Source organism: Cryptotermes secundus, unplaced genomic scaffold, assembly GCF_002891405.2.
Source record: "Cryptotermes secundus unplaced genomic scaffold, Csec_1.0 scaffold873, whole genome shotgun sequence".
Classification (NCBI taxonomy): Eukaryota; Metazoa; Arthropoda; class Insecta; order Blattodea; family Kalotermitidae; genus Cryptotermes; species Cryptotermes secundus.
The window spans coordinates 839,718-864,827 of NW_019739229.1; the positions used below are offsets into that span (position 1 = coordinate 839,718).

The 25,110-nt window shown below is 44.4% G+C and overlaps 1 protein-coding gene across 7 annotated transcripts in view; it reads left to right on the forward strand.

Moving 5' to 3' along the window:
• Nucleotides 1-25,110, forward strand: part of LOC111871803 (peroxidasin) — a 735,056-nt gene that overhangs the window by 424,712 nt on the left and 285,234 nt on the right. The window lies entirely within an intron of this gene.

Here is a 25,110-nt window from a genome sequence, read left to right on the forward strand (position 1 = left end):
CCTAACCTAATCTAACCTAACCTAACCTAACCCAACGTAGCATACCCTAGCCTGGCCTCGCCTCTCCTCACGTCAAGTCACGTCTAGTCACGCCAAGACATGACAAGTCACGTCAAGTCACGCCAATTTACGTCAACTCACGCAAGTTATGTCAACTCACGCAAGTCACGCAAAATCACGCCAAGTCACGTCAACTCACGCAAGTCACGTCAAGGCACGTCAACTCACGCAAGTCACGTCAAGCCACCGCAAGTGACGCCAAGTCACGTCAAGTGAAGTCACGTAACGTTACGTCACCTCACCTCACGACACCTCACCTCACCTAACGTAACAGGAGGGAATGGCACCCCTCAGTTAGTGATTAATGCGCACAAGTCTACTGCGCAAACCTAACCTAACCTAACCTAACCTAACCCAACCTAACATAACCTAACCTAACCTAACTTAACCTAACCTAATACAACCTTACCTAACCTAATCTAACCTAACCTAACCCAACGTAGCATACCCTAGCTTGGCCTCGCCTCTCCTCACGTCAAGTCACGTCTAGTCACGCCAAGACACAAGTCACGTCAAGTCACGCCAATTCACGTCAACTCACGCAAGTTATGTCAAGTCACGTCAACTCACGCAAGTCACGCAAAATCACGCCAAGTCACGTCAACTCACGCAAGTCACGTCAAGCCACCTCAAGTCACGCCAAGTCACGTCAAGTGAAGTCACGTAACGATACGTCACCTCAACTCATGACACCTCACCTCACCTCACCTAACGTAACAGGAGGGAATGACACCCCTCAGTTAGTGATTCATGCGCACAAGTCTACTGCGCAAACCTAACCTACCATAACCTAACCCAACCCAAACCAACCGAACCCAACCTAACTTAACCTAACCCAACCCATTGTAGCATACCATAGCCTGGCCTCGCCTCCCCTCACGTCAAGTCACGCCAAGACACGTCAAGTCACGCCAATTCACGTCAACACACCCAAGTCACGTCAAGGCACGTCAACTCACGCAAGTCACTCCAAGTCACGCAAAGTCACGTCAAGCCACAGCAAGTGACGCCAAGTCACGTCAAGTGAAGTCACGTAACGTTACGTCACCTCACCTCACGACACCTCACCTCACCTCACCTCACCTAACGTAACAGGAGGGAATGGCACCCCTCAGTTAGTGATTAATGCGCACAAGTCTACTGCGCAAACCTAACCTAACCTAACCTAACCTAACCCAACCTAAACTTACCTAACCTAACTTAACCTAACCTAATACAACCTAACCCAATCTAACCTAACCTAACCCAACCCAACGTAGCATACCCTAGCTTGGCCTCGCCTCTCCTCACGTCAAGTCAGGTCTAGTCACGATACGTCAGTATCGTCAGTATCAGTAACGATACGTCACCTCACCTCACGACACCTCACCTCACTTCACCTAACGTAACAGGAGGGAATGGCACCCCTAAGTTAGTGTTTAATGCGCACAAGACTACTGCGCGAACCTAACCTACCATAAACTAACCTAACCTAACCCAACCTATCTAACATAACTTTACCTAGCCTAACCTAACCTAACCTAATCCAAACTAACCTAACCCAACGTAGCCTACCCTAGCCTTGCCTCGCATCGCCTCACGTCGTCACGTCAAGTCACGTCAAGTTACGTCAAGTCACGTCAAGTTACGTCAATTCACGTCAAGTCACGCCAAGTCACGTCACCTCACCTCAAATCACCACCTCTCACCACACCTCATCTGACTTAACAACAGGGAATGGTGCCCCTCACTTAGTGATCGATGCGCACTAGTCTACCGCGCAAACCTAACCTAACCTAACCTAACAAAACCTAACTTAACCTAACCTAACCTAATCTAACCCAACCTAACCTAACATAACCTACCCTAACCTAATCTAACCTAACCTAACCTAACATAAACTTCCCTAGACTCGCCTCGCTTCCCCACGCCTCACCTCGGCTCGTTGCTCCACGCTTCTCTTCAAGTCTGGCCACGTCACGTAAAGTCACGTCAAATCACGCCAAGTTACGTCAAGTCACGTCACGTCACTTCACGATACTTCACGTCATGTCACCTCACCTCACCTCACCATGCCTCACCTAACTTAAGAGCAGGGGATGGTACCCCTCAGTTACTGATTGATGCGCACAAGTCTACTTCGCAAACTACCCTTCCCTAAACCAACCTAACCCAACCTACCTTAACCTAACCTAACCTCACCTAACCTAACCTAACATAAATTAGACTAGCCTAGCCTCGCCTCACGTCGAATTACGTCAAGTCAAGCCAAGCCAAGTCACGTCACCTCAGCAAACCTCACCTCACCTCGCCTCACCTAACCTAACTTAAGAGCAGGGAGTGGTACCCCTCAGTTACTGATTGATGAGCAGAAATCTACTGCGCAAATCTAATCTAACCAAACCTAACCTAACCCAACCTACCCTAACATAACCCAACCTAACGTAGCCTAGCCTAGCCTAGCCTCGCCTCGCCTCTCCTCTCCTTTCCTCGCCTCGCCCCGTCACGCCTCGCCTCACGTTAATTCACGCCAAGTCACGTCAAGTCACACGAAGTCACGTCAAATCACGCCAAGTCACGTCACGTCAAGTCAGGTCAGGTCACGCCAAGTAACGCCAAATCACGCCAAGTCACATCAAATCCCGCCAAGTCACGTAAGGTCACGTCAAGTCACGTCACGTCACCTCACCTCATCTCATCTCATCTCACCACACCTCACCACAACTCACCTAACTTAACAGCAACGAATGGTACCCCTCAGTTACCGATTTATGCGCACATTTCTACTGCGCAAACCTAACGTAACCTAAGCTAACCTAACCTGAACTAATCTAACCTAAGCAAAACTAACCTAGCCTAGCTTCGCGTCGCCTCGCCTCGCCTCGCCAAGTCACGTCAAGTCACGCCAAGTCAAGTTAAGTCACGTCAAGTCACGCCAAGTAATGCAAAGTCACGTAAAGTTACGCCAATTCACATCAAGTCACGTCAAGTGAAGTCACGTAACGATACGTCACCTCACCTCACAACACCTCACCTCAACTCACCAATCGTAACGGGAGGGAATTGTACCCCTCAGTTACTGATTGATGCGCACAAGTCTACTGCGCACGCCTAACTTAACAGAACCTAACCTAACCTAACCTAACCTAACCTAGCCTAGCCTCGCCTCGCCTCACGCCAAGTAACGCTAAATCATGTAAAGTCACGTCAAATCACGCCAAGTCACGGAAAGTCACGTCATATCACGCGAAGACACATCAAGTCACGCCAAGAGACATCAAATAACTCCAAGTTACTTCAAGTTACGTCACGTCAGTTCACATCACCTCACCTCATCTCACCTCACGTCACCTAACTTAAGAGCAGGGAATGGTACCCGTCAGTTAGTGATTGATGTGCAAAATTCTACATCGCAAACCTAAACTAACCTAACCTAACTTAAACTAGCCTAACCTAGCCGAGCCTAGCCTAGCCTCACGCCAAGTCACGCCATGTAAGGCTAAGTCAAGTAAAGTCACGCGAAGTCACGTCAAATCACGCCAAAGGTACGTCACTTCACGTCAAATCACGCCAAGTCACGTCACCTCACGCCAGCTCAGCTAACCTCACCTCACCTCACCTAACTTAACAGCAGGGTGTGGTACCCCTCAGTTACTGATTGATGCGCACAATTGTACTGCGCAAACCTAACCTAACCCAACCCAACCCAACCTAACCTAGCCTGGCCCCGCCTCGACACGCCACACGTCAAGTCACGTCAGGTAAGTCACGTCACGTCACGTCACCTCACCTCACCACACCTCACCTCCACTCACCTAACTTAACAGCAGGCAATGTTACCCCTCAGTTACTGAATGATGAGCACAAATCTAGTGCGCAAACCTAACATTACAAAACCTAACCTAACCTAACCTAACCTAACCTAACCTAGCCTAGCCTCGCCTCGCCTCGCCTCGCCCCACGCCGCCTCTCCTCGCCTCTCCTCTCCTCGCCCCGCCCCGTCTCGCCTCTCCTCACGTCAAGTCACTTCAAGTCACGCCAAGTCAAGTCAAGTCAGGTCCAGTCGCGGCAAATCACGTCAAATCATCTCCCCTCACCTCACCTCTACTCACCTCAGCTAACTTAACAGCAGGGAATGGTACCCCTCAGTTACTGATTGATGCGCACAATTCTACTGCGCAAACCTAACCTAACCTAACCCAACCGAACCTAACCTTGCCTGGCCCCGCCTCGACACGCCACAGTCAAGTCACGTCAGGTAAAGTCACGTCACGTCACGTAACCTCACCTCACCACACCTCACCTCCACTCACCTAACTTAACAGCAGGCAATGTTACCCCTCAGTTACTAAATGATGAGCACAAATCTAGTGCGCAAACCTAACATTACCAAACCTAACCTAACCTAACCTAGCCTAGCCTCGCCTCGCCTCGCCCCACGCCGCCTAGCCTCGCCTCTCCTCGCCTCGCCTCTCCTCGCCTCGCCCCGTCTCGCCACTCCTCACGTCAAGTCACTTCAAGTCACGCCAAGTCAAGTCAAGTCAGGTCCAGTCGCGGCAAATCACGTCAAATCATCTCCCCTCGCCTCACCTCTACTCACCTCAGCTAACTTAACAGCAGGGAATGGTACCCCTCAGTTACTGATTGATGCGCACAATTCTACTGCGCAAACCTAACCTAACCTAACCCAACCGAACTTAACCTAACCTAGCCTTGCCCAGCCCCGTCCCCCCTCGCCTCACGTCAAGTCACGCCAAATCACGTCAAATCACTACAAGTCACGTCAAGTCACGTCACCTCATCTTCTCACCTCACCTCATCTCACCTCAACTCACCTCACCTAACTTAGCAGCAGGGAATGGTATCCCTCATTTACTGATTGAAGCCGACAATTCTACTGCGCAAACCCAACCTAACCTAACCTAACCTAGCCTAGCCTAGCCTATCCTATCCTATCCTAGCCTAGCCCCCTCGCCTCGCCTCACGTCAAGCCACGTCAAGTCACGCCAAGTCACGTAAAATCAGGCCAAGTCACGTCACGTCACCTCACGTCACTTCATCTCACCTCACCTCACCTCATCTTACTTAACAGCAGGGAATGGTACCCCTCAGTTACTGAGTGATGCGCATAAATCTACTGCGCAAACCTAAGCTAACCTAACCTAACCCAGCCTAACCTAACTTAACCTAACCTAACCTAACCTAACCCAGCCTATCCTCGCCTCGCCCCGTCTCTCTTCGCCTCACGTAAAGTTACATCAAACCACGTCAAGTCACTTCACGTCACCTCAACTCACCTCATCTCACCTCACCTCACCTAACTTAACACCTGGAAATGGTACCCTTCAGTTACTGATTGATGCGCACAATTCTACTGCGCAAACCTAACTTAACCCAACCGAACTTAACCTAACCTAGCCTATCCTAACCTAGCTTAGCCTTGTCCAGCCCCGTCTCCCCTCGCCTCACGTCAAGTCACGCCAAGTCACGTCAAGTCACGTCAAGTCACGCCAAGTCACGTCAAGTCACTTCACCTCATCTCCTCACCTCAACTCACCTCACCTAACTTAGCAGCAGGGAATGGTGTCCCTCATTTACTGATTTAAGCCGACAATTCTACTGCGCAAACCTAACGTAACCTAACCTAGCCTATCCTAGCCTAGCCCCCTAGCCTCGCCTCACGTCAAGCCACGTCAAGTCACGTCAAGTCACGCCAATCACGTAAAATCACGCCAAGTCACGTCACGTCACCTCACGTCACTTCATCTCACCTCACCTCACCTCATCTTACTTAACAGCAGGGAATGGTACCCCTCAGTTACTGAGTGATGCGCATAAATCTACTGCGCAAACCTAAGCTAACCTAACCTAACTTAACCTATCCTAGCCTAGCCTATCCTCGCCTCGCCCCGTCTCTCTTCGCCTCACGTAAAGTTACATCAAACCACGTCAAGTCACGCCAAGTCACGCCAAGTCACGTCACGTCACCTCAACTCACCTCACCTCACTTAACACCTGGGAATGGTACCCTTCAGTTACTGATTGATGCGCACAATTCTACTGCGCAAACCTCTTCTAACCTAACCTAACCTAATCTAGCCTAACCTAACCTAACCTAACCTAACCTAGTCTAGCCCAGCCTAGCCTCGCCTCGCGCCGTGTCGCCACGCCTCATATGAAGTCACGTGAAGTCACACTAAGTCACACTAAGTCACGCCAAGTCACGTCAAATCACTTCAAGTCACGCCAAGTCACGGCAAGTCACGTCAAGTCTCGTCACGTCACGTCACCTCTCCTCAGCTCACCACCTCATCTCACCTCACCTCACCTCACGTCACCTCTCCTCACTTCACCTAACTTAACAGCATGGAGTGTTACCCCTCAGTTACTGATTGATGCGGACAAGTCTACTGCTCAAACCTAACCTAATTTAACCTAACCTAGCCTAGCCTCGCCTCGACCCGTCTCGCTTCGCCTCTCGTCAAATCACGCCAAGTCAGTTCACGTCACCTAACCTCACCTAACCTCACCTAACCTCACCTCACCTCACCTAACTTAGCCCTTCAAGCGTGTGCGACACACCATATGCATCCGCCCAGTTACATGCATCTAGCGTGAATTTAAGAGGGGGGTATTTAAATCCCTCCCGGTGCTTTATTTTCGCAAGCCTTGAAGGTTTTGTGCAGACATTTACCTAAATATTTTTAAATAACGAAATCGCTATTTGAAAAAATCCAATAAGTTGTATTATATTTACAATTGTTTACAGTTCATTATTATAAAAGTGTACTTACATTTTGTCAAGCTATTTTTTTCCCAGCTCTCCATATGCAGTGTCTAGTAGTTGACCTTGGTGTGGTATTGCTCAAAACAGGCGTCTAGGCAGAGAGAGGGTGTCCCTGGGCAGTTTTTTACGCCTGTATCTAGTTTGTTTTCTCTTTCCGTTTTTATGTTTCGGGTTTGGGATTTTCTTGAATGAAATGCTGTCCCGTCAATCTCATACATTCCATGTCGGTATCTGAAGGACGCCCCTTTGCGCTTTTCTAAATTCTGTCCATGGGACTTTGCTATGATCTTATTCACTAAGTTTATTCTGAATAGCAGATGATCTTTTTGTTACCAGCCTTGCAGTACAAAATGTAAGCATTCAACGCTGCCGTATCTACTAAGTGGTTGAATAATTTCTTGTACCACGGTTTTTGCCTTTTCCTTTCTAGTAAGAATGTTTATCGTAGCTGATCTTTCAAGTCTACACCTCCCATATATTTATTATACTCTATTACACACATAGGTTTATTTACAAATTCTAACCCACCCTTTCGACTTACGGGTTGCATTTCGTCTGACTGTTTAGTAGTCAGCACTGAGACATCGCGCTTATCCTTCCACTTCAACGCCACCAATTTCCCACACTTTGCACTAACTACTTCTCCCTTCTTCAGTTCCTTTTTTTAGATCTATTGGCATACCTTTGCGCGTGATTTTCACTGTTCCAACAGCATCTGTTGTCCTCTGAACTAATCTCTGGAAAAGATCGGGACTGCTATAAAAATTGTCCATATAAACACATCTGCCCGAGTCTCATGGTTTCTCGCACAAACTTAGAACAACTTTTGTCGAGAAAAGATCTGTCTCTTTGGTGATTTCACAGCCTAATTTTGTCCCTGTTCCACTGTAAATTATAAGATTCCAAAAATATCCTGCGGAATCACAGAGTTCAAAGATTTTAATCCCAAACCGGGAAGCTTTCATAGGAATATACTGTTTCCACGAAAGTCTACCTTTCCACAATAACAAAGATTCGTCGACACTTAGTTCTTTGCCCGGTAAGTATACTTTCTGGAACTTCTTTTTCAAATATTCACTAACCGGAAGAATTTTGTACAATTTAGGATCTCTTTTTGCGATTTCCTTCTTGGTGTTATCTACAAAATGGAGAAATCTGGTCAGCAATGAAAACCTTTCTTCACTCATTACATTGGGAAAAAATTGTGTTTCTAACATATGTTTCCTACTAAAATACATCCTGAGGTTTGGTTTCTGAATCATACCCATCAGCATAAGCAAACCTAGGTATACCCTAACTTCATTCGAAGTTGTATGAACCCACTTTTGAAACAGTGATTTCTTTTGGGTCAGGATTTTTTCTTTCTTATGAGCAAGAAAATCTTCCGCATAACGGTTTGTTTCATTCACTATCATCGTAATCAGATCATCATCAAAATATAACTCAAAATATCCCAGAGGATCACCTGCACACTGAACTGGCACTATTTATTTCCCAACTGAATCACACGCAAAAGGTAGAGGAGGATTAGCACTGTCGGCCTCTACCCAAGTATTACCTGGAATATTCAGAGAAAATTGAGGTTCTTCCTCTTCCTCTTCGGAACTTGGATCGAGGGTATATCCACATGAACCCACAGAGGTTGTATCCGAATCTACTGAACAGTTTTCGTCCAAAAGATCAAGCACTTCTTCGTCAGACAAGTTACGAGAGCAAGATGCCGTGGTCAACTAAATAGCTCAGCTAAGGGACGGTCCCAAGGCAGGAAAGAAATAAATGCTGACATAGGAGTCTGGCAACCTCGCCAGGCAACCTCGATCCCTAGGTTCGTAACATCGTAAATGAGACACCAGATAGTAAGTGGTTGAATAATTTTTCGTACCACACTTTTTCCCTTGTTTCCTACTAAAATACATTCTGAGGTCTGGTTTCTGAATTCCCATCAGCATAAGCAAACCTAAGAATACCCTAATTTCATTCGAAGTTGTGGAACCCACTTTTGAAATCGTGACTTTATTTGCGTCACGGGCAAGAAACTGTCCCGGCAGACAAGTTAAGTGACCAAGATGCTATCGGCTCCGCTAAGAGAGTGTCGCAAGGCAGAAAAGAAATAACAAATTCATAAACGTTGACACAGGCGTCAGGCAAATTCGACCCCTAGGTTCGTAACATCGTAAATGAGACACAGATGCTTTGTCGACAGTAAGCCAAGCCAGAAAAAAAAAAAAATACAGATACACAAACACAGATAACAAGCACTGAATGTAAGTTAGCTAACAAATTATCTCTCTCAAAGCAAGTCGGAATGTGAGTGGGAACAATTCTTTCGTAAGCAGCAGACACCAGAAGCTTTGTAGCAAGCAAAGCGCATAAAGAAATACCACACACAAACAGATACCGAGGAATGAAAGAAGTCAGCATTAGCTCACATATACATTCACTGGAAGTACATTCATCAGAGCGCAGGCGTTAAGAATTCTTAGTGAAAAGTTTGGACTCAACATGTGGGACGCGCACGCTTAGAGCATGGGTTTGAGCGGATGCAGATGTTGTGCCGCACACGCTTAGGGATTGAAATGGCTCCGCTTAAAGTCACGCTCAAGGGGTTAAAGCGGCTGGCGTGTGAAGCTGAACCTCACCTACATCTAGTGCCGAACTCAGTAAAACGTGGGTCTATACATCCACTTCCCCATACATTTTATCGTGTATTTCTTAATTAAGGTCAATTTTACCCTTGTCCAAGAGTCCGAGTCCTTTCTGTATATTATTTCCGGTCTAGAAAACCGAGATTAACGGCCGTGGGGATTCGTTGCTCTGACCACACGACATTCTCTATCAGCTAAAGTTGATACTAACTTCGCCGACAATCGGCGGCCGCTCCGTCGGTATAGTTCGCTTGCGGATTCAAGCCACGGAGTTTAGTTTTTAATGTGTACATTATTTGCAGTTTTACATATATTGTACATAGTAGCATCTAGCATGTGTGTGTACAAAGTTAGATTAAGCCTCACCTTGTGCGGAGAATTTAGTGTTGAGACAGGGAGGCGCAACAACAGGAGTAAGGAGTAAGGAGACCGGTGACAGAACTTGTCGCTATTAAAATGGTCACTATACAAGGACAGAGAGATCGGGAGAAATAATGGCTGTGAGAGAGGACGTCATATTCATTTATCCTTTTCCTTCTGTTGGTTAGCTCAGACCGTCACTTTCGTTATATAATTTGTGTCACTCTTTGCACCATCGGCTTACTCTTCTACCCTGCAGACAGATGTGGCACATTACTCCGAAACATCGGTAAATATGTCAGACTACACGGCAACACTCCAAAAGACAGTAATATTTGTGAGAACCCAAACTCTCACAAGTTTCGGTTGCTTCCATTTCTTTCCTTCATTGGAACGGTTTGTTCAGTGAAAATTTAGAAGCTTTCTTTCCAGCTGCTCTGCTTTACCTTGGGAATTTTCTGCTCGTGTTTTATTGGTAGAGTAGACTGGAGTTGTGACAGTTGACCGTGCCCTCTTGCAGTAAACAATAGGTGCACCCCTGGGACGTGCAGCAGGGAAATTGCTTCACAGAATTGGACAGTGAGATGTCTCTCTGAGGCACGCTAGAAGAAGACTGTAGTTCCGCAGTGTTTTGTTTCGATCCAGCCCATTAGCACGCCCAGCGTCGGCAGTTACTCTTTTGCGAGAATCCCCTTCATTCTGTAAATAAACTCACCCGTCCAACGATGGACTAAACGCAAACATTTTGTGAATTCCTAATCTGCAGTGTTATTAGTACATATTTTATGAATTCATTAACTAGAGGACTTTGATTCGAATTCCAACTAGGACACCATCTACCCAGACGTAGGTTCTTTTAGTGGTTCCCTGACATCCACTAGGCAAATTCCAGGATGGTGCCTCAAACTACGCCACGGACGTTTCCTAGCACAGTCTTTCCTGTAAATTAATTACGTATCATGCTACCATTCAACTCTATATATTTTACCAATGACTCAGCATGCTTGATGGCAGATAACCTTTGCAATGAAGGAAAATAATTAATTGTAGACCTCTACAGCGTATTAAGTTACACAGCGGTTTGTGCATGGAAGTTTGTTTATGATTTATCAGCAGTAGGCAGTAGTTATCAGCTCCGTGAGCCATTTTTTTTCCCAGTTAACAGTTAGTCAGCAGTGTGACATGACATGGTTCTCTATACCTAAGACAACGCGTGTTTCTGTATGACACCTACGTGAAATACGGATCTCCTGGAAAGCGTCGGCGAAATTTTCGGCGTAAATCTTATGATGAAAGAGTTCCCAGCAGACAAACAATTGATAATTTGGTGATCAAACTTAGAACAGCGGAATGCGTAATAAACAGGTAACAGAAACATGAGCATCGAGTGCTTACTAAGGAGAAGTTGGATGACATAGGGGCCAGTCTTGAACATACACCTAGAAAGTCACTGAAACGTCAAGCTCAAGAGACTGTAGTGTCAAAGTCTAGTGCAAGGACGGCAATAAAATAGCTGATGCGTAGAATAACCCTCAAACGGAAGAACTGAAAGATATTATTCATAAGAAATTTTTAAATAATGCTGCAGAGCATCTTCAGAAGGTAAATCAAAACCTCTTCCGCCGGTGTGAGCAATGTCTACGTGAAGATGGACAGCATTTTCAACATCTCTTGTGATCTGTGAACAAAGGTAGGGACTATCCTTCATTTCAAACGTTAGCATGCTGAGTCATCAGACCTCCGGCCGCGGTGAAATGTAGAGTTGTGAACGCGTCAGGTTTATTAGAAACACTCTCTATATAGTTGTGGTAACGTTCTACTGTCTAGACATATCTCGCTTCCTAAAAAATGTTATAAAATCAGCAACTCGAAGGTTGTATCTGCAGTTAGTGGTAACAGTCTTACTGTAACTATAACACTTCGTAACTACGAACAATGATAACACATAAAGTCTTCAACTATTGAACTGCTTTGAACGACGTCTTCATGTCGAAAATACCGCCGAACACTTTCACTGCTTCCTATATAGTCTCGGCACGGATCACGCAGAAAACACGGCCGCTCTATTGTTGTAGAGGCGTGTGTACCTCTTCGGTGCATAGCAACCGTATAGAAAACCCTGCACTTCTATTGTGTGCGTTTATGTTGCGAACATTACCTAGCAACGACCGGTGTTTACAGATTCACTGCTTAGCAATGGGTCTATATACCACAATATTCCGTAATAAGAAAGAAGTTTCCATGTTGTCCTGAATCTGTTGTTAGTTCTCAATTTCAGTTTCAAACATCCCTGTACTGTAAAGACACCGACAGCCTGAATATTGAAGCCTTCAACAGTGAGTTCCCATTGAAGCGAATGGAGGATATGACCACTCATATCGTGTCGTTCTTTCTTCGTTATTCGTAGTCGTATCATCAATCACTCTCCTTTTCTAACGTCTGTGAATAGCCAAGCGGTCAGTCTAACCACTTTAAAGCAAAGCGAGACTGTTCCTTCAACTTTAAAACGGTTGCGGTCAGCGCGAATGCCTGTCACTGAGACGAGCAGAATCCAGAACATAAACACACATAGCTCCAAGAATATCAGAATGCAGCTTATAAGAGATTTCTGAAAATGACAACGGCAACACGACAATATTTTCGCTTTCTGTTAGAATTTCTGGCAGTGAAACTTTTTGTGGTTTTGTACTATTTAATCTGACAAGTCTATGAATATTTAAACGAAAGGCGAAAGGACGAAATAAATACAAACTCAGTTTTCTTTTATTCTCTGAAAAGAAAAGTAAAATACAGAAAAGCTATACTTGTATGTGAAGAATATATGAAAGAAAGGGTTATAAGCTGAAGAAGAGGGAGTAAATGTCAAGAAAAGAGATGGGTTAGCCTGCCTGCCAAGAAACTGTATTTCATAGAAATCCTAATATCCTCAGTGAATTGAATATAAACCCAGAAATTCTACGAGAAGAGACAGTGAATTTTTAAATGACGACATATTCTAAAAGCTGTCTTACAAATTAAAATCTGCGTTACATTACAAATTAAAATCTGCGTTACAGTAAGAGTGAGTCACGCGGTAGCGTAGTTGGTTGAGGCATTATGCGACAAGCCGGAAGGTCGCGGGTTCAAGTCCCGATGAGGTCATTGGACTTCTTTTCAATTGACCTAATCCTTCCAGCCGCACTATGGCCCTGGGGTCGACCCAACTCTACCTGAAATGAGTACCAGGAATAGTCTTGGAATATTCTTGGGGGTAAAGGGCGGCCGGCGCGTAGAACTGACAGCCTTGCCGCCGTCTATGAGCCGACTGTCTAGAAAATGTGGGACCCTTCAACGTCTCACAACCCTACGGACCTCCGCGGTCTGTTACAGGGATACCTTTACTTACTTTACTTCTTTAATACTGTCACGTGTTGGGTATGTAACGCGACAAATTACTTCACGCCGTTTTGGATCTAGCGAATCTATTCCACATTCTCTCTCAAATTACACAAGTACTCCATCCGCAGTATCACAATTACTTCTCCTGCTGGAGTCACTGCCATGCACTCGGTACAGCTCAACCCGTAGCTGCTGGACTTCAATTCATTTTTATTGTTAGTGGGGTGGGACTAAGTCCCTTGTACTGCGGCCACTACTGGCCTATTGTACCAGCCCCAGATGACAGGTGAGGGTGATTTTGGAGAATTTGGTGGAATGAAGAGTGGCAGGGGAAACCGAAGTACTCAGAGAAAACCTGCCCCAGCGCCACTTTGTCCACCAAAAATCCCTCTTGACCCGACCCGGGATCGAACCCGGGCCGCCGCGGTGGGAAGCCAGCGACTAACCGCTTGAGTTATGGCGCGGCCAAACTTCAAGTCATACTGAATACTAGTAACTCAATACTCACTACTCCTGAATAGTGTTCGCTGCTCCTTAGTTACGCTCGGCACGGACAACATAGAGAACACCTTGCTACTCGGCAACAGAATCATGTATTGTTGTCTGGTGTTTCTACCTACGTATTGCCTAGCAATAGTCGCTGCACGGACTCGCCTTTTGCGTGACGTCACAGCCTAGCGGGGAGGGGTGTTTACCGAGCGTTGCGTAACGAATGGAGGAGTGGGGTATCTGACGTCACTCCCGGAAACGCAGAGTTCACGTGACCCCTACTCCCTGTTGCGCCATCCACGTCACAATACATTAGGATTGAAATGAAGTCCAGGTTTACGTTGATATCCATTTTATGAGATTTTACGTAGTACGATAGTACGAGTATTTTGTTTAGATAGATACCCGCTTGTTGTACGGACTCTCTTCTTCCGTCTTCAGGCTATAAAATACTCAGTTCATCTTTTCTCAAGGTTCCGCCGTACCTAACATATTGGTGAAATGAAAGCTGTGGATAGTCATTAGGAGGTTTCGTACTGCGAGGTAACAAATGTTATAAATTGCGTCAACAGGCGACAGAAATACTAGGTAAGTAAATGTGTTGACGCAAAGAAGAGGTGGGTTCGTGAGGCGGAGAGGGACTTCACAGATTTAAAAGTCATGGAGTGCGTCGATGATGAAAAGGCAAAGGATATTGGATATTACTACTGTAACTTTGCGTTATTTTTCTCTTTACTTGAATCAGTTTGTAAGGTAAAATAATTATGAGCATACGTTTCTGGCCTATCCTCGTTCGTAATTGCTTGCTGCATGAAGCAGGTGTAAAGTAAAAGATGAAGCTATCCCTGTAAGAGTCCGTGAAGTCCCATAGGGTTGTGAGATGTTGAGGCTCCCACATTTTCTAGACAATCGGCTCATAGATGGCGGTGAGGTTGTCAGCCTTACGCGCCGGCCGCCCTTTACCCCAGAGAATATTCCTGGTACTCATTTATGCTAGAGGCTAAGTCGACCCCAGGGCCATTGTGTGGCTGGAAGAATTAGGTAAATTGAAAAAATCCAATGACCTCATCAGGATGCGATCCCGCGACCTTCCAGCTTGTAGCATAGTGCCTCTACCAACTACGCTACTACACCTATGAAAACATAAGTGTGACGCTTCTGAAGTCGGCGTGCGTGTAAATAAACTGAAGATTTATTCATTTCAGTATTACAACGCACAAAATTTCTTGGACTACATTATAAACCCTAGTTTTGAATTTTATTGCCGCTGGTGATCGGAATCATTAGCACCCTGCGCTCACCGCCCGGTGACTGTGGCTTTGAGTCGACGTTCCCGCCTGCTGTGATGAACTAACTGCCTGCCTGTAGTAATGTTTTCGGATAAACTTGTGTCCCTGAACCTCTTCTACATGGCTGCACACTAACAGCCGTTATTTCATCTCGCAACACAGCAAATCGTGCCCTTTTATAAAGGTGTGTGTGTGCGCGCGCTCCTTAATATTCATTTTCTTTTCGTACTTAATTATGTTCTCATATCCGTAATTTTCGTACTGTACATTTCAGATTATAGATTAATTTCGCAGATTAACAGACTTTTAGGAATGAATAATAACCGTCTCTGTGGTCTACTGTTCAGATTTTCTGGCTACAGATCCTGAGGTCCCGGATTCGTTTCCAGGCACTGCTAGATTTTCTGAGAAGTACTGGATCTGGAACGAAGTCCACTCAGCCTCGTGAGGATAACTGAGGAGCTATTTCAAGGAAATATCGGCTCCGGTCTCGAAAACCGAAATTAACAGCCGTGGGGATCCGTTGCGCTGACCACGTGACACCCCCTATCCGCTAAAGTTGGCACCAACTTCGCTGACAAGCGGTGATCGCTCGGTCGGTATAGTTCGCTAGCGGACTACAAGCTACGGAGTTTGATATTTGTTTGTTTGTAATAACTGGCATAAAAACAAGTAATTAAATGTTAAATTAAAAATATCAGTTCTGTAAAACCGCTCTACGTAAATGTAAAGAATTGAAAAACATAACACATGTATAAAATCTTAATTGCGTAGGTAAGGAAACAGTAAGATTCAGATTTTTCCCACCTAAATTATTGCACCGTGCAGTCCTTTCCATGAATGCAAACGTAATGGAGGAACATACTTCTTTCTTCTTCAAAATCAAACCTGAAAATGGACACAGTTTGTTCCTTCGAACGCCAGTATTGATGAAGAATGCCGTCTTCGTGGATGTGGCGCCGTGTAGCTATTGTGTAAACCAACGTTTCGGTGTAACGTATCGCCTCCATCTTCAGGGTATAAAAATCCGCGAGTGAGGAACCAGCGTGAGCAGGTGAGTGCAGCCACGTGGATCATTACAAGTTTATGGGCACAGATTTGTCGAAGTATAGATTTCTTGCAATTATCTGGCTGTGGACATATGACATAGTAATGAATATTTATCACAAATTCTTCTGACACCATATAGTCTGGTAGGTTGCTACCAATATTTCGGACAAATCCGATAACTGTCTTACATCAAAGGGAATTTGTGATATGGGTTGAATACATTTACGGGAAGATATGACTGATAATTACGTGAGAAGCAAAGGGTAATGATAAATTCGAAGTTTCGCCTTTGTGAGCGCTAGGGTAACCTACAGCTTACTATTTGCATGCGTACAGCGAGCGAACACGCACTCATAACGTCATCATGTCAACACCTGATGATAAGACAGAGACAGACTCTGAAATGTCTGACATCAGCTTCACATTGACACGGCTTATCGCTAGACAAGGTTTTTCTTTACAAATGTTAGAAACTTTATATTGCGGAAGGGTTTCATGCTATTTTTATATTATTTTATTTTATTCTCTTGTATTTGTGGATGTCCGGTCTATAAAACCGAGATCAAAGGCCGTGGGGGAACTGTTTCGCTGAACACGTGACACCCTCTATCCGCAAAAGTTGGTACTAACTTCGCCGACAAGCGGCGGTCGCTCGGTCTGTATAGTTCCCTTGCATACTATAGGCCACGGAGTTTGTATCGGTGAATGCTCAGTTCGAAACCCTGTCAGGACTTTATACATTACTTAATTCCTCAAATTCCCGAGTTCGTTTTGTCCATTGCAATGGCTAAGACCAGAAAAGAAGCCTTGTATTGTTAGCTTTATTTTTATTGTGGCTCTACAGCCCTTTGAAATTTGGCCGCTTTTTTTTTTTAGTTTCTTAACCCTATATACAGTCGATAGGTCTCCTTGGACGGGGGATCAGCCCGTCGCAAGGACGCTACCTACACACAGAAGAATACAAACTCAGAATAGACACACCGACATCTATGCCTCGAGTAGGATTCGAACCCACGACCACTAGATTTCGAGCGGGCGTCAACAGCCTGTTTCTTTCATACTCTGTCATATGTACGATTAGTTCTCATGCGTAATCTTTGCAGTTGGTGTAGCGCCCTTAAAACACTCAAATCGATGTTTCTATGGTAGCGGCCCGTACTGTGACGCGTGTAATGTGTAGCGCTGTAGTTCAGCATCCCGCAGCAATCACTGTTCTCAGATAAGCGAAGAGCTTGTGTTCGGGAGGGGATTTCCCGCACAAAGACTGACTGTCTAATGTAATTGGATGCACATTCACTCAAAAGCGCATCCCTGAAACAGCGACAAAGCGAAAAGGAGGCACAAGGGACAGAACAGCGAAGAAGGGCTGTACAGGTTGAGCGAGTGTCACACGAAAGGAAGCCAACGAGGAAGTTAGAATAGCGGGTGCTCTCTTTTGTTTCTTATCTTGCGATGTCAGTACTGAGACTGTACAGTGTCGTTAATTGGATGATTAATGAATGCGGAGCAGTTGGTGGAATCAGAATTGGCAGGGGAAACCGCAGTATTAGGATAAAACCTACCCCAGCGCCACTTTAACTATAAATCGGACATGATCTGACCTTGATTGAACCCAGAGAGCCGAGCTGGATTATCGGCATGTGGTTGGGCGCGGACCGTAAGCAGTAAGCAGTTAAGTTCCTGAATTGTGTTTATACGGTGCCCTGTTCGGATCTCGGCCGCAACTCCGGCTTCAGGAGTTAGATATAGTCTTTGAAGAAAGCAGTCTTCTGGGATTTGGCACCGTGTATATGTGGTGTTAACCGACGTTTCGGAGGAACGTATCGCCTCCATCTGTGTCTGCTTTTACCGGTTCTCACGGTCTCTTCGCTTGCAGATTTCTTATATTTTTTCTTCTACCCTGAAGATGGAGGTGCCAAATCCCAGAAGACTGCTTTCTTCATAGTCACCGCCGTGAAAGCCTCAAATCTTACAGATATAGTCTTGTTTTTCCTCAGTTCCTCCATGTAAATACAGGAATAGTACCTGAAATAATGCCCCCGTCATATCCTTCCACATATTTTTAAATTCGGCTGAGCTGTTGGTAATTTCGAATAACGAAACGTAACTGAAACACATGTAACAAGCCGTTAACAATGGAGTTCACGGCTCGAATGAAAACAAAAGACGTACAACGCAGCTAATAAGCGGTGCTAGATCAAATTTAACCAATACTACAGATATTACTAACTAACCAAAAGAGTACAAAAGTGTAGAATATAAAGGTATCCCTGTAACAGGCCATGGAGGCCCATAGAGTTGTGAGACGTAGAGGCTCCCACATTTTCTAAACAATCAGCTCAATAATGGCGGTTGTTAGCCTTACGCGCCGACCGTCCTGTACTCCCCAAGAAGATTTATGGTATTAATTTCTATTAGAGACGGAGCCGACCCCAGGGCTGAAAGGATTATGTTAATGGAAAAATCCAATGACCTCAACGGGAATCAAACCCGTGACATACCAGCTTGTAGCCTAGTGTCTAAACCAACTACACTACCGTGTTTTAAACGAAAATATTCAGTCACCATAACGAATTTATTTTCTGTATCGGATTAAGTATGAATGCAGATCAACTCTAATATCGAGCTCAGTGTGCAAAATGGAATTAAATACCAACGCTTGTTTCTTATGTGTCATGTTCTTGTTAACAATTGTCTCGTAATGACGGTGACGTTGTTGTCACTGTAATTATAATATTAGAGCATTCTATACTGTGTTCTTCCCGCCTTCAGCCATGATCCCCAGCCAATGAGAGAGAAGTTCAACTTCCGTGGCACCGTACATTCCGTCAGCAAGCGAATAGTGCAGCTTGGTAGCAGTCATCACAGTACCCTTTCGCAAACCACCAGTTTCATTCACATAATTTAAATATACAATTTCAACATCAAATACCAGTCTTTATGGCGTAATGCAAGCGTCGGGGTGGTATCGACCGGAATGGGTTAAATACAAGCAAAACTGACAGAAAATACAAGTAAAAACTAGGTCTCAATTGTGTTACCGTGCTTAGAGTTGCCTAGTTTTGTTAGTAATGATTAGCAGCAGAATTCCACATTTGTTTTTCGTACGGAAAATCGAAGTAAAATGAACCTCCTCGAAAAATAATTAATCATATAGAAGACTCACATATTTTTGCTGGTTAATCTACTTCATGGGCCGGTCACGGTAGCCGAGCGGTCTAAGGCATGTACTGTCTTCGTTCGCTTGGAAACCGGGATCGTGAGTTCGAATCCCACTCAGAGCATGGATGTTTAGTTTGTGTGTGTGCGTTTTTCTGTGTTTGTGTACAGGTAGAGGCATTGCGACGAGCTGATCACCCGCCCAAGGAGTCCTACCGAATGTGTAAGATCTAGAAAAAGTGAAGTGAACGGAGAAGTTCATGGAGGTAGGCCTGTGCCCACTGGGGCTCTAGTGCCAAGGGCAAAAGATCTACTTCATGAATTTCATAAAATAATGTATAGATATATTCTTATGGGACTGAGTTTCCCCTGTTCGAATATTTCTGGGATCAGGGCAGAAGATATTTTGCTCTAAATATAATTGCTAATTCTACCTCGGCTCCAATAGGAGCGCATGCGCACTCGCACGCTCCAGTAGTGAGCAGTTCTGATAATCCATGATCTCCAGTTTATAACAATGTAGGCCTATATGCTGAACTGCTGTAGCTTTATATCCGATAATATCTTGAGGAAAATGTTTGGTATGCCCAGCTGCTGATGAAATAACACTTCTCTCTCAATAAAGCAAACACAGAAGACTGACGTAATCACTCTCGAAATCATTATCGTGATCCGGTGAATAAATTTCTATAGACTGTAGGCAGTACGCAACTGTGTGACGTGTTGCCGATGAAACAGGGGAAATCGCTTTGTGCGCTTTCGACGGTACGACGCGACAGAGGAGAGGACGACTTGGGCACGGGCTTTCGGATCCTTGTGACAGTGTTATAGATCAAGGGCTATATATATATATGTGTGTGTGTGTGTGTGCGCGTGCTTCTGTTCGAGTGGGGGGGTGAGCGCGTGCGTGTGTGTCTGTGAACTACATATAGGCCTATTTGAATGAAACTTTAAATGGCTAGAACTGGCTCCTTTTAAACAAGAAGTTTACTTTTTCTGGCCCATTTTTATGATTTATTATTTTGTCATAAACCTGAACTTAGGATGTGAGTCACAGTAGTTTGTTCCATCCATTGTCCTCATTAGCTTGGAGCAATGGTCGCCAGTTTGGACAAGTTACCATATTTGCCGACTTTATGTTAAGTCTGGAACCCGTTTCTGGCATGCATTTTGCCCAACCCCAACCCTTAGTTCTGCCCTGTACTGTGTAGGTCAAATTCAGACATTCGAATCCTTGTTTTTTTTTTCTTGGTAGTATCTTCCAGCTGCAGACGTTCCCTTCCTCTAGGTTCCCGAACTATCCCCGGCCTCAGCTACAACTCTCGACTGACTTTCCAAACAAATAACCACCTCCGCTGACTTACTGACTCACTGACTGACTAACTCTTTTGTTTATAACAACTTGACATGCCCCGCATATAAAACACCGGTTCTCATTGTTGTAGTTCAGTTTTTGCAGTGGAAATATGCTTGCTTGCGACCCGTTACTTAGCAACGGCTGTTGTATATTTGCTTATCTCTCGGTCGTTGGTCAGAAACGCATCTATATGCCACAATATTATTAGGGGGACCCTGCAGTAACGTGAAGAGCAAGCTAACGAGTCTGAAGTTTATTTGGGAGGTAGCCATTTCGACTCTCAGTTGAGTAGCAGACTGTCCTAACTGAGATCTGTCGTGTCCTCGTCAACCCTTCCAGAAGATATCAGGATAATAGCTCAGCTAAGCCAAGGTTGTTTCATTTCTTATACTTTCGAATTCATTTTTCAACTTTCTTCCAGCCATTCGTCACTTTATAGGATACTGAGGTACTGGGATCGATAACTCAATAAATGAATCAGCAAATTAATTGAGTGACGTCATAAAAACCAAAGTAGAGAGACAAGTAGGCAAGCAGTTGGTCATATTTCCCATCGGGCTAGATAACCAAGCGAGCTGCAGTGCCTAATAACCGTTAGAGCGCGTAGCTTAGACACAATAAACGCGCATTAAACCCGTAACAGCACAGCCTGATGCTATCGCTTGCTGTTTACATCGGTCGATAGGCCGTATCTGGCTAAGGCCAGCTGTGAATGCCTCGACACAGATAACTCACTGAAAGTTCGTAACTTTAACTAGTTTCTGTTTCTGTATTATACTCCGCTCCTACAAACTTGTATCAGAATATACGCACAAGGCAGTGACTTACAGCGCTGTCTGCAATATGTCGCTTTCCTTCTTGTTTCGCCTTTGCCTGGTTGCCGAAGCGACAGGCGCACTCCGTCTCACATTGTACGGAGCAAGTGAGAAGGGGTAGAATATTTTTTGAAAATTTGGTGGTCAGGCAAATATTTTGATCGCCATGAATGGCAGACTTTTTGTTTTCTCAGCCATCATGCGGATAGACAGGCTGTGACTCTCGGTAATAAAGTTCCCCATAATGAATTTCCGTGGTGTATTTTACGTTCATTACGTACAATCCCTTCAGGTAATGAAGTGGGTACAGGCATTAAGTTCGTCCATTCCGTTCTCATACAAACCTGTTTATATTTCTTTATTTGAAAGGTGAAATAACAATTTTATTCGGGACTGCTGAGTTTTCGAAGTTTGTCCCATTTTCTGGTATTCTGAAAAAACACAGCTTTTCGGAAGCTGGATCTGTTTCCTTCCTCAGGTGAAAGAATGGGTTGCGTCAGTTAGAAGGAGCTAACCACGGTTACTCGATTAGGTCTTTCTATCCGACCCAACGCAGTAGGTGTCCCTTGCTCTTTTGCCTGAGGAAGGAAACAGATTCAGTTTCGAAAACATCGTGTTTTTTAGAATATCAGAAGGTGTACAAAGTCCAAGAACTCTGTAATTCCACTGGTACCTTATCGTTGTGAAAGTTTTCCTGAAAGCTGAAACCCTGAAAGTTTAATCCGGCCTAAGCGGAGGTACTGGTGGCTTTCAACATCCTGAAAGCTGTTCTCTACGAAATACTGGACGATAAACAAAGATCAGATTCCTACTAATCCCTAATGTTATAAACACCATCAGAACACTTTCCAATCTATTTCAACATTTTCATTGTTCGAAAACTTCGAATTGTTAACTGATGATACAAGACGCCACGAATCCTTTCTTTCACTCATTTCAAAACACGAATAAATGAGGCTGAACATCCTCCGCTAAATGTGCGAAGTAGTCATAACAACAACGATGGTTCAGTTTGTATATTTTTATCTGTTTTTCATTCAGTAACAAATATAGTGAAACCGTTACGTTCTGAACCGTAGTTACTGATAACACTAGTCTGGAAATGATTCATTTGCATGTAAAGTTCTCGTGACATAGATTCTGCACAAAACATGAATAATTCAAGTTCGGCAAGCTAACTGTTTTGTGCTTGCGCCTGTTGAATTGTGATAACCAAAAATGGAAGTTGTATTCATTATAATTCTGCACAACAATCGTTTACAGACACACCACAGTTCTGCGCGATTCTAGCTCGTTTAAATTCAACGTCACAACGCGTACATCATGTGGTTATAGCGTATTCTGATGAAAGTGAAACCGTTCCCGGATGCAAGACGCGTGGATTTGTATGGGTCATTGGGGGGAGGACTGACGTCACAAGCATGCACTGTGTTATCCGTGGCTGAAATGGCACTGAATGGATGCCATACACGGGCAGGCAGGGGACTGGTCTGCAGCTATGGATCGGCTACGAACTCTCGAATAAGACAGTTCATAAAATGAAAACAGATTCAGGAATGGAAAGTGTATTAAGTTGAAAGTGAAGTTGTCTATGTGCTTAGTGAAGCATCGCTTCATGAAGATGAACGGACAGAATTCTCAATGTCATGACTGGATGGATGTGAGCGGCCGCCTTCATGATCCGACCTCTTTACCCGTGAGGATAGAAATCGTCGGTAACCATTGTATTTGAAGTTGGGTGGGCTACAATCAATCTGGATTCTTTGGAGTTGAAATAAATTTCTTATGCTGTTGAGAATCGAACCCCTATTCCTCTATAGTCAACTCCATAACCTGGTCACTATAAGAAATAAAATAGCAAGTAATATCATTGAATATTATTTTCATGTTGAAAAATTGGGACAATATGTTACCCATATCAACTGCGGCAAAAAAAGTTCGACCACAGCAAGGCTGTTATATACACGAATACGACGGCCCGAAAGTAAACATACGAGTTGTTGGATGCAACAATGAGTGAAAAGTTTATGGATAAAGTGACATATTAAGAAGTGGTTTGAATTTATTCACCATCTAAGATTCACAACCAGAAATAAACGGGAATGATTATATAAATATGAGCGCACGAATTTCAAAGTGATAAAGGTATATAATTTTTTTACTTTGATAAATAAGTGATTTGTGGTTACATTGGTGGGATAAAATGACCTATTTATCGACATAACAGGCCTGTGCCCCTACATAATATATTTGTAATGTAGCAGTTGTACTGTAAAAGTAGCCTTGCGCAATAAATTGTTAATAATATCTAACTTCCTAGTTTACTTATTGTTATCTCACCCCTAACACTGAACCCTGAGGCTCGAAAGAAGCTCGGTTATTTACAGTATATAAATTTTGTTTCTTTGACGGCTATACAGTTTATACTGGCCTTTAGCTTGAAACATTTTCGCAAGGAAACGGGTTCAGAGAAGTGTCACTGCTTGTTCATTTAATTTATTTGTTAAACATGTCTACCTACCTACCTACCTACCTACCTACCTACCTACCTACCTACCTACCCTGTCTGTCTATCACCAGTTCCCTCCATGTGGAGCACTGGACATCCATGAAACGCTTCGTTTCACTCCACTTTCTGAATCTTAGAGCAGGTACGACTCCTTGGATAGGAGATCAGGCCTACGCAAGGCCGCTGCCTACACAGGACAACACAAACACAGAAGAGATGCAGGCAAACATCTATGTTTTGAGTGGGATTCGAACTCACGATCCCAGTGTTTTGGTGGGCGAACGCGTCTCATGCCTTAGCCCGCGCGGTCACTGTGATGGGCTGTATGTTTGACTGCAGAGCATATTGATCTGCTCTGTGGAACTCCTTCAGAAGCAGAGAATATCTCAGTCAAGAAGTTGCGTACCTTTATAGAACAAAAATGTTATTCATGAGTTGAGAAAACTCGCCATTTGCCCCTGTCTTGAGCCAGTTTATTCCAGTTCATAAGTTCGCACACTTTTATTTCGATATTAATTTTAATATTAGGCCGCGCCATAGCTGAAGCGGTTAGTCGATGGCTTCCCACCGCGGCGGTCCGGGTTCAATCCTGGGTCTGGTCAAGTGGGATTTGTGGTGGACAAAGTGGCGCTGAGGCAGGTTTTCTCCGAGTACTTCGGTTTCCCCTGCTAATCTTCATTCCAACAATTGCTCCACAATCACCCTCTCCTATGATCAGGGGCTGGTACAATAGGCCAGAAGTGGCCGCAGTACAAGGTACTTAGTCCCACCCCACTAGCAATAAAAAAAATTTAATATTATACTCACTCCTGGTCTCTTGCCCTCAATTTTTGCAAACAGACACTTTTGTTGCGTTTTCTTCTCGAATCTCATAAGCCTTAATTTGGTAACCTTAACATTATTGGTGAAGAATTCCACTTGTGAATCTCTTCATTATAGAATCCTCTCCATCATCCTGTCATTGTGTAATTTTTATCTCGTCATCTTGCACCCCCTACTTCCCCTTAGGGCGAGAGGCCAAGTTTCATACCACACGAAATATTTCTTAGTATTTTAGTGTATAGACGTTTAGACAGGAGACAGGAACAGACCTATACAACCTTCTGAACTCAACTGCATTTAGTTGCTCGAATTTCATCTGCTGTTGACGTTCCATAAATACAGCAATGTTTATTGTCTTTGCGACGTTGTCAGTCCCTCTTATTACATAGCGTCGAATTGTAGCTTGATTTG